Below are 10,557 nucleotides of genomic sequence, written 5' to 3'. Positions count from 1 at the left end.
ACACATGGCGCTCTGTAAAGTGCTGTTCAAATGAACGCAGGATGAAGAAGATGGTGAAGATGCAAAGAACAGTTTGCTTCTTCGGTGAAGGGTGAACTTTCTCATAGGGTCTGAAGTCATTGATGGATGAAAGAGAGAGGAGAGTTATAGATGGATTGACGTAATCTTTCCTAGCGCAGAGGTGTGGCTATCCGGTTTCCAAACGAGGGAATGGAGGCTCAGAAAGGTGCCATGCCTCACCCAAGGTAGGGGCAGAGCTTGGGTTTTGCTCAAAAGCTGCCTGATTCTGAAGCCAGGGCTCGCGTCACCTCTCTTGAAGCTCCCAGGCAGACGGGAGTCAGCGATTGCGGAGTACAGTGCAAGTTCAGCCTTCTTTCTCGTTCCTTCTTCTACTCACCAACAATCTGTGGGCCGACTTCTGTACACTGTTTACCACGGAGGACGCAACAGAGACAACGTCACCATCCCTGAGTTTAGGGAGTCGTCGTTCGAAACTATCATATGATTTTATCTTTTATTAGAAACAAGACTTACCTAAGGAACACCCCCCCCGCCCTTTGAATGTGGAGGTGGAGTCTGGTGGCCAAAAAAAACAGGTTTCTTGTCTCTTCCTCCCTCTTGCACTCCCATTGGTTTGAATCTGGATTTCAGGGCCGTGTCCAGTGCCAAACGGACTTGAGTCGTGTAACCTGAGTGTCAGTCTAGCAAAGCCAGCTGTCTCCTGCTGACTTCAAGTTCTCGCAGGAAAAGGGGCATTAAAAGCAGTGTTATTCCGCCTGGCTGGCGTAGCTCAGTGGAATGAGCGCGGGCTGGGAACCAAAGTGTCCCAGGTTCGATTCCCAGCCAGGGTACATTCCTGGGTTGCAGGCCACAGCCCCCAGCAACCGCACATTGATGTTTCTCTCTCTCTCTCTCTATCCCCCTCCCTTCCCTCTCTAAAATAAATAAATAAATAAATCTTTAAAAAAAAAAAAAAGCAGTGTTATTCCCAATCTCTTTGTTGCTTAAACAGATCGGCTTTTCACCATTATGTCCTGAGCTACTTCTAAGATATCCTGTGTTACAAATCAGAATTAGCTACGATGATGTGTGTGAAGTTCATGTTGGTGAAAAAATGCAAATAAAGCAGTATGATACAAATAAAAGGTGTGTATTTGTTTTCCCAGGGTAGACACGTACAGATTTTTTAAAAAAGATTTTATTTATTTATTTTTAAAGAGGGAAGGGAGGGAGAAAGAGAGAGAGAAACATCAATGTGCGGTTGCTGGGGGTCATGGCCTGCAACCCAGGCATGTGCCCTGACTGGGAATCGAACCTGCGGTGCTTTGGTTTGCAGCCCATGCTCAATCCACTGAGCTATGCCAGCCAGGGACATGTACAGATTTAATGAAATTTAATAAATATGTCCAGAGAAAACCTCAGGCTCAAGATACTTATGCTTCCTTAGAGGTTAAAAAGAAAACAGAGCTATTTAGTCCCTAAGATGTGCTAAACAGTGAGTTAGATCCTTTCACTACATTGTCTCATTTAATTTTTCCAGCCACCCTAACATAAACATAGTATTCTACAATAGGGATGGGAATTATTGGAGATGATGTTGTTAAGACACCAAGTCCATTGTCTGGCACATATCAATTGTTCAGTAGTGGTGGCCATTAGTTCTGTTGCTTCAATCCATTTGATAGACAAGAAAGCCAAGCCTCAGAGAGATTCATCAGTTTGCCTGTAAAATGACACCGCGAAGGAGCAGAACAGGAGGCTGGCTAACACAGACTGAGCTGGCCCCCAAGATCACTCACACGCTTCCTGCAGCGCACAGGGTTCCCAAACTGCATTATGTTGTTACAAAAGACAAAAGGGGCCCCTTATTTATTGATTTTTCTAAAATCCCCTGGCATTCTGATTTCCCTGAGTCCGCCCTGTTCCTGCCCTTTTTATTTCTTTTTTTAAAATTTTATTTATTTATTTTTAGAGAGGGAAGGGAAGGAGGGAGAAAGACAGAGAGAGAGAAACATCAATGTGCAGTTGCTGGGGGCCGTGGCCTGCAACCTAGGCATGTGCCCTGACTGGGAATCGAACCTGCGACACTTTGGTTTGCAGCCTGTGCTCAATCCACTGAGTTATGCCAGCCAGGGCTCCTTTTTATTTCTTTTTCTCTATTTAGTCACATTAATAAGAGGCCACCACGTAGCTCTGTTTTGTAGCCCCTGGTTCAGCTCAAAATCGTAAAGGAGACGTGAGAAACCAGAAAACGCCATCGCCATCCCCACTGCCATCTGCTGCAGGTCTTTCTCCAGCCCCAGACCAACAAGTCCTCCTCTCCGTTGTGACTCACACCCCTGGCTCGCCTCTCCTCCCAGGCCAAGCAAGGTTATGACTCATTCTGGCTTCTGACATGCTCACAAGAACCATACATTTAGGCCCAATCTTTCAAGGTCAAGGAGCATCCTAGTTCTTTAAGCCGAACTATTGTGGTTGGCACACGCCTTCTCCTTTGGCCAAGGGGAACTCCATGCCTCCGTGGGTTTCCCCCTCTCTGCTAATTGCTCCCTCCTCGCCCATCCTGAGAGCACTGTCAATCAAGGGGCACTCGTGGGTCAGAGGGGAGGTCACAGAAGCTGCAGCGCTGGGGCTGCAGGTGAATCCTGGGGTTTTGCAGAAGAATTAGAAACTGGGCAAGCCAAGCCTCTCTGTCAAGGGAAACTTATTAGGAACCCCAGCAAAAGCAGGGGCTCCTTAGTGCTGTGTCATCACAGGCCGCTGGGCCTGTGGCTTCACGGGCAGGTTATAATTAGCAGACAGCTCATCCTGGAGGAAAGCAGAGAAGGGGCCTCGGAACCGGTCCTCCCACCGCTGGGCCGGCTTCCCTCCAGCCTGCCCCGTCACCATGTCACTCTCACGCTTCAGATCTCTAATGACTTCCTTAACCTGCAGTTAACAAGAGGAGGACTATTTTTACAGCTAAAATGGAAACAGAGAAAACACATCCTCCCTCCCCTCTGGCTTCCTGCGCCACCTGGCCGGCGGCTGCTGTCCGAAGCCCAGCTGTGCGGGTGCCCCCTCTCATCTGTGGGGCCGAGTGAGGTGCCCGGTCTGTACCCGTGTTCCCCGAGGTGGACTTCCTCCTAGCCCGGCCCTCACTGTACTCGACTGTACTCTGGTTTTCTGTTTAATCATCAACCTTCTCAACCACATGATACACTTCTCAAGCGACAAGACGTTTTATCACAAGCCACAGAGTAGGTGTTAAAAAGTTATAAATGATGGGTGACATAGCTCCGAGTCCCACGCTGATACTAAATCTGTCACTTTTTTTTATTGTTGCTCAGTTATAGTTGTTCCACCTTTTCCCCTAGTGCTCCCCCCACCGCCACCCCCCCAACCACTCCCACAGTCAACGCCCCCCCCCACCGTTGTCTGGGCCCATGAGTCCTCTATGCCTGTTCTTTTGTTTGCCCCTCCCCCTTCTTTCCCCTGCTATCTCCCCCCACCATTCTGGTCACCGTCACTTTGTTCTTTATTTCCAAATCTCTGGTTCTGTTTTGTTCATTTATTTGTTTTGTTAATTAGGGTTCACTTACAGGTGAGATGAAGTCATATGACATGACTTACTGGAGAGAAGGTGGGTTTTAGAGGCAAGCAGTGGAAGATGCCACCTAACAGTGATAGGTCCCGGGCTGATCACTTGTACTCTCTGACTTCATTTCTTTTTCATTCAATGAGAACAGTGACGGTAATGCCGTGACGGTAATGCCGGGTGCACTGAGGGTAACCCACAACAAAGGGAAGTTCCTGATATTAAATATGCAGTGTTCCATAACGAGAATGACGGTAAGACGGTGATGATGATGATAGCAGCTAACACACAGGCCTACTCTGGGCCAGGATTAGTGTAAGTGCAGTAATATTACAATAATATTTCGATAAATCTTCACAACAACCCTATGAAGTAGAACTAGTCTTATCTATTCCCTTTTGGCAAGTAAGGAGATTGAGAGGCAGAAGAGGACTAGGGTTTGAAGATGTAACTAACTCTGGGGAAGGACAACACTGGAATCAGTTACGAACACACTCTTGAGGGTGAGCACCTCTAGGGGACAGGGCGTTTGGTGGGTGGGGAAACTCTAACTGCCCTCTGGGAAGAGTCCTGGAAGCAGAGAAGACGGCCTGGGGTGTCGAAGTGTGTGGAAAAGGGTGGCAGAGAGATGGAGGGCAAAGGCCACCCCTCAATAGTTTGTCAAGGGCTCTGCAGATACCAAACGGTTTATGCATTCATTCCGCCAACCAATGTTCTTTTATTGAACACAACCCTTGGGCAGGCTGTGGGGCAGGTTCAATGAAGCCCCCTCTCCCCAGCTTCTAGAAGCTTCTCGTTGATTCCAGGAAAGCCAGATTGATGGACAGGCAGAAATCTAAAAGAACTTTCTGTTAGTTTCCATCCATCCTATAATGTGTGCATATAGTTTTTTTGCCTGTTCCACATCCATTTTCTTTCTTTTGATTTTTTTTGGGGGGGAATCTCCTCTCCATCGCATTGTACAGTATTCATGAGACTGGTCTGTGGTCCACACTGCAGTGGTCAGGCATTCTCTCTGTAGACGTTTCTTTTGAATGGAGTGACATAATATTGAGACATGGCTGTAGCTGCTTTGTCCAGACACCGGCACCCTGAAGAGAGATTTTCTTTTGGTTCCCGGTGCCTAGGGCCCTGGAGCTGCTGGCTTCTTTTTTTTTTATAGTCACCCATTAATATATATTTTGCTTATATTGGCCAATTGTTCTCTGTTGCTTGCAACTAAATAAATTTACCTAATACCTATCCTTTTCTGGTATCTTTCTGCATTGGTTTTTCAACCTATAAAATGGGGCTAGTAAACCCTGCCACTTACCCTCAGGAGGTTGCACAGATGAAAGGTGTATGTTAATAAAATGCTTTCAGATGCTCGGATGAAAGTTGCTACAGAACCACAAAGTCTCCTGCTCAGTTGTAGCTGTCCTTTCAAAGAAGGACTTTCTTTACACACCATAGAACAGCGTTTATCCTACAAGGATGTGCTCCTCATTTTACTGTTCTGTAAACACTTCCGGGACTGCTCCCTTCTTGCCGTGTTTCCGAAGCTGCCATTTGAGACCAAAGCGCAGCGGCGTTCAGCGTGAGAAGCTGCTCTGTCTGCCATGCAGGCAGGGAATGTGCTTGTTACCGTTCAGATGTATTATTTAGTGATAGGGAAGTTGGCTGAAATTCTCAGATGGTTACTTGTTCGTTTTTTTCTACTCCTACTCACATTCTTAACCTCGAATCAGATCAAAATGCAAAAACGCCACCAGTTTTGGAGCCGAAAGAGCAGCATCCTATCAGGAGACTTGACAATTACATAAGTAGGCACCGTATTAAAATCCGATAACAGCGTACAGGTGCTGAGATATTGTATAATGTTCCAAACACTTATATTCTTCCCTGGACTAGTGTAGATCACAGAGCGTCTGGCAAATGCCGACCATACATGGGGGCCTTGCGTTATTAGTTTTGAGTGAACTACTTTTATGACAGGCAAACGTGATGACAGTATCGCACACTCATCAGAGAAAACCTGGGAGATGCAGAAGGGTGGAAAGATAAAGAAAAACACATCAATATTTCAATCGGCCCGCTGCCTTCAAACACTCATTCATTCCGTTCTCATGCATATCATTTTTCTTCTGGTCCTAATTATTTTACAATTACTTCACAATTCATGAAATTGCAGGTACAATTTCATATCCTGTAGTTTTCCTTTTCTCTTTATATCACATTCTAACGCTTACACTTATCCATCACTACCCCAATACTCAGTGGATTAAAATAAGAACTACGTACGGCTGTGATCGGCTTCCAGGCTTAGCTGGAAGGTTCCCCATCCGGGCTTGCTCACAGGTCTGCCGCCAGCGTTCCGGGCTGGGCAACCTCACGTGTTTCGTGGGCTCACAGCTCTCCTACACTTTGTCTCTGAGCCTCCAGGAGGCCGGCCCGGGCTTGTATGTACGGGGATGGCAGGATCCCAAGAGAGGGAGCAGACGCGTGAGAGCCCTGGGTGCAGAGCTGGCCCTTCTTTGTTGCCACCGAGGTCACTGCCAGTGCCAGTCACAAGGCCAGCCTGGATGTAACGGCTGGCTTCACGGGAAGGGGTTCCCTGGTCCCATGCAGCAGTCAGAGATGTGGGGAGGGGTGAGGAATTGCACCCCGAGTTTGCCATCCATCTCGTGAGAAAACGTAAGTGCACTTCTGTATTATTTCATAGGCATTTTAAATACAGATTTAGACTGTACAGTATTACACCGAGTGACATCATCCTAGAGAGAGTAATTGTTTCAAGTAGGACATTCTTGAGAGAATGTTGCCTTCATAAAATAGAGCAGCTTTGGCTCACGGTGGGAATTTCAAACACCAAGGAAAGGCAGGACTGGTCCTAGACACAGCTGGGGCTTGGGGTCATTCTTGAAATCATACTAAGTTTCACGAAAAAGAAATGAAACTTGTCAATGTAAATATCCAGCTTTTCTTTCTTCCTAATTATTCTCTTCTCAGGGATAACCCCGAGAGCTTTCGGATTTTGTTTTAAGGGACACCTTCTTCCTTGGAAGTAGCTTGCTGGCATTTTTCTCCTCCTTCATGTTAAGATACATCTCCCATTTCCATGTTAAAATACATCAGACGGGGGGCCCAGAGCCTAAGGGGTGGGGTCTGCAGACCAGCTGCATCTGCATTACCTGGGAACTTGGTGACAACGCAGGGGCGCAGGCCCCTCCCAGACCTCCTGAATCAGAGATGTCCTGGTGGTTCATGTGCACATTACAGACACAGAAACACTGATTCCGGGACCCCCACCGCATCTAAAGGACTTGCCTTCCTCCCCACCATCACTTTCTAATTCCACTGCCGCCACCTCGCACCACAGAGTTACTGAGCATATATTGTTCTCACCCCTTTTACACTCTGGCCCATGTATGGGCACACGCCCATTCTCCTAATGTCTTTAACCATGTTGAATTTACTAGCATTAAGACAAACAAGACATATCAAATACAGAAGCGAAGCAAAGACACACAGAAAAGAAAAAAAATACACAAACTCGAAAGGATTACACCGTGTCTGGAAGGCATGCTGCAAATCCTGCCACTGCCGTGACCTCTGGCCTTCTCTTGGGCTCCAGACTCATAAGCCTTGATGCTTGTAAGTGTTGCCTGGGAGACTTGTCCCCTAGTCCCACAGGGCTGGTGCGGCAGCAGCCCAGGACCCCTCGAGTCCGGGCCACCTCCAGTCCTGCTGCTTCCTGGAGGGAACTTCCCCCCAGCTCACTCTCGAGCCCCTTACCCCCTTTCCCGGGACAGAGAGGTAGGCCTGAGACACTGATTATTTTGTGGCCAAGAACCAGAGAGCTGAGTCCCGCAGGATAGGAGACTCTCCCAGGCTCTGCCCACTTTATGATTTTTGGTTTCTTTTTCAAAGTATTTATATCAGCAGTTCTGTCCCCCCACTCCCCCTGCTTCCCTTTAAAGAGACTGCCTCAACCCAGGGCAGTGACTTCACTGCGGCAGGTCCCTCAGTCTAATCATAACGTGGCACAGGCAGCATATTCAAGAATCATACGCATTTGCGACATGGGGTCATTTCCTAACAGCTTCTGGGCTCAGGGTCATTAGCATGAGGGTAAAGACTACTCAGGGATGGAAGCCAATCACAGTTATAAAGCACAGACTAATAACAGCTTTTCTCTGAGTTCTTTCACCAAGGCACCATCCAGAAGCAGTTAAAAGCACAGGTCAGGGGACTTCCTTTTCTGCCACTTACTTGCTATATGACCTTGGACAAGTTACTGAACCTTTTGGTGTCACAATTTGCTCATCTGTGAAAGAAAGACAAGGGTAATTCCTGTTTCTTAGAGCCAGCATTGGCTGGAAAATTTGCATGGCCTAGTTCTAATTGAAAAAGTTGGGGCGCTTGTTGAAAAGTTGTTGGGAATTTGAAGATTGCCTTTCTGAGCTCAGGGCCCTGTGCAACATGAAACAGTCCCTCCTACCGTCGCTGAGATAATTGCTGTATGTAGGGCATTCAATGCCTTCAGTAACTTCCAGTTCTTCATAACGCTTTGAGTAGTATATATTATGTATCCGATCTTACCAATGAAAGAACTCAGAGTCTGAGAAGTAAAACAACTTATTCAGCAAGGACGGACAGCTGAGGGCTGAGCTATGAGGAGACTTGGGTTGCCTTTCAAAGGGAACGAGCAGCAGTCCTCGACAGAGAGTCCAGGTGAGAAGGGACAAGCTTGCCCCTGCCCGGCCGGAGGTGCTGGGAGCCAGGGCCCAGGAATCCACCCACTGTCTCATTGCCAAGAGGACAGCAAAGAGAGAGCTCGGATCCCATTTCTGTGGCACCTGTGGACATCGACACAGTCAAAAGCAGGACTAAGACCCTTTGACTCAGGTTGGGCTGTTTGGGAGATCCCAGCAAAACTTCTAGCTTGTTCTGAGCAGAAGCTTGACACTGAACACCACTTCTTAGGCCTGTGGTTTGGTAAGACCTTGAATGACTTCATTTTAAAATCAAGAACCAGGTTCCTTCCCCAACCCCACTCACCTGAAAGGAATCTTTCTTTTCTTTCTTTTTTTTAAAAGATTTATTTATTTATTTTTAGACCGAGGGGAAGGGAGGGAGAAAGAGATAGATAGAAACATCAATGTGTGATTGCCTCTAGAGCGCCCCCCCACTGGAGACCTCCCCTGCAACCAGGCACGTGCCCTAGACTGGGAACTGAACCAGTGACTCTTTGGTTCACAGGCCTGCACTCAGTCCACTGAGCCACACCAGCCAGGGCTCTCTTCTTTGGCCTGCAATGTTTTCTAGCCTCCAAAGGGTGAAGAACAACCTGTAAAACACCTTTCAGCTTGGGTCACAGACTCTAGCTGATAGGCCTGGTTAGGAATGATTGCATGTCCAACCAGGAGCCCCAGAGGAGGTGATGCATGATGAGAAAGCGTATGGGAGTGTCTAGCACAGCCCCCTTCCACACGGTGAGGGTGCGCTCCACAAACACGCTGCGGAGTTTTTCTCTCAGCTAAAAGATGTGTTAGGCATTTTACCTGCGAGCTCTCATTCTCCCGATAGCCCTGAGGGATGGGCGTGGCCAGTTTCACCTTACAGGTAAGGAAACGAAGGTCAGAGAGTGCAGTCACATGCCTTGCTTGAGTCTCACAAGCTAGAAAGGGGTGAAGTCACGTTTGAATCTGGATATACCATGCCATAACATCCCATCCACACCATACCATACCATACCATACCATACCATACCATGCCGAAACTTTTAACCACACGGGATAATGAGCTTTCACAATTGGGAAGCTTAATTTTGTGTGTCAGCTCGACTCGGCCATGGAAGGCCCAGACATTTGATCAAACGTTATTTTCAGTGTTAATGTGAAGATGTTTTGGGGTGAGAGTAATGTTTAATTTAGTTGCCTGAGTCAAACATGTTGCCCACCCTAATGTGGGCAGGCTTTATCCAATAAATTGAATGGAACAAAAATGGCTGACCCTCTCCCAAATAAAATGCTTTTTCCCCCTGTCTTTGGGTCTGAACAGAAACATTGGCTGCTCCTGGGTGTCTTGAGCCTGGGGGCTCTCAGACTGGAGCTGCACCACCAGCTCCCCTGGGTCCCCCAGCTTGCTAACTTGCCCTGCACATCACAGGACTTGCTGGCCTCCATGACTATATAAGCCCATTCCTTCTTTTACATACACATCCTACATCTTAGTGGTTCTATCTCTTTGTCTGTCTAATACAATGATGTGTTAAGAATCGTGCTCGGCACTTTGGGGATACAGTGACACAGCAGAGACAAGAAGACAGAGTCCTTATTTTCCAGGTGTTCTCGACACAGGGAAGAAAGGAGACAGACCGATGAATGTACTGCTATGGAGGTTTGAGAAGCAACTGATGAGAAAGAAGAGCCAGGGGATGGGATTTTAGACGGAAGGACCCATGAGCTTGAAGGCAGTGAGGCCAAAGGGCGGAACCTGGTTGGAGGGATTTTTTTTTTAAAGTTCTGAAATTGACAGTATCCATCAGATTCTAGTCAGGGAAACAAAAATTATTTTCATTATTTTAACAACAAGCATCCACTCAGGAGGACTAGTTACAGCACGGAAGAATGCTACAATGGAATCAGTGAGGTAACAGAAATGCTAAGTGTATGAAGTAGCAACCACCCCCAGGGCTGGGGAGCACATGGAGGGAACTGGGGCCATTATAAGTTATAAGTTAGAAGCTTAAACATGTTCCTGAGAACCTGGGATGCAGACACTGAAGAAGGGCATTGCCAGGGGGTACATAGAGGGTCCCATTCTGCCAAGGGCAGGCTGGAGCTGGCTAGCAAGGGGGTTTGGGGGGGGAACCTACTATAACATTTCCAGGAATTTTTTGAGCTAGTTGCTAAGCCTTTAGTAGCTAGAGGTCGCTCATGATGGGTGGCTATAAAAATTGATGAGATCACTCATTGACTAGAGTGCCTGGCATATGG

Source organism: Phyllostomus hastatus, unplaced genomic scaffold, assembly GCF_019186645.2.
Source record: "Phyllostomus hastatus isolate PE091 unplaced genomic scaffold, TTU_PhHast_1.1 phas_contig_196, whole genome shotgun sequence".
Lineage (NCBI taxonomy): Eukaryota > Metazoa > Chordata > Mammalia > Chiroptera > Phyllostomidae > Phyllostomus > Phyllostomus hastatus.
The sequence above is the reverse complement of the archived record's forward strand: the minus strand, read 5'-3'. Positions refer to the sequence as shown.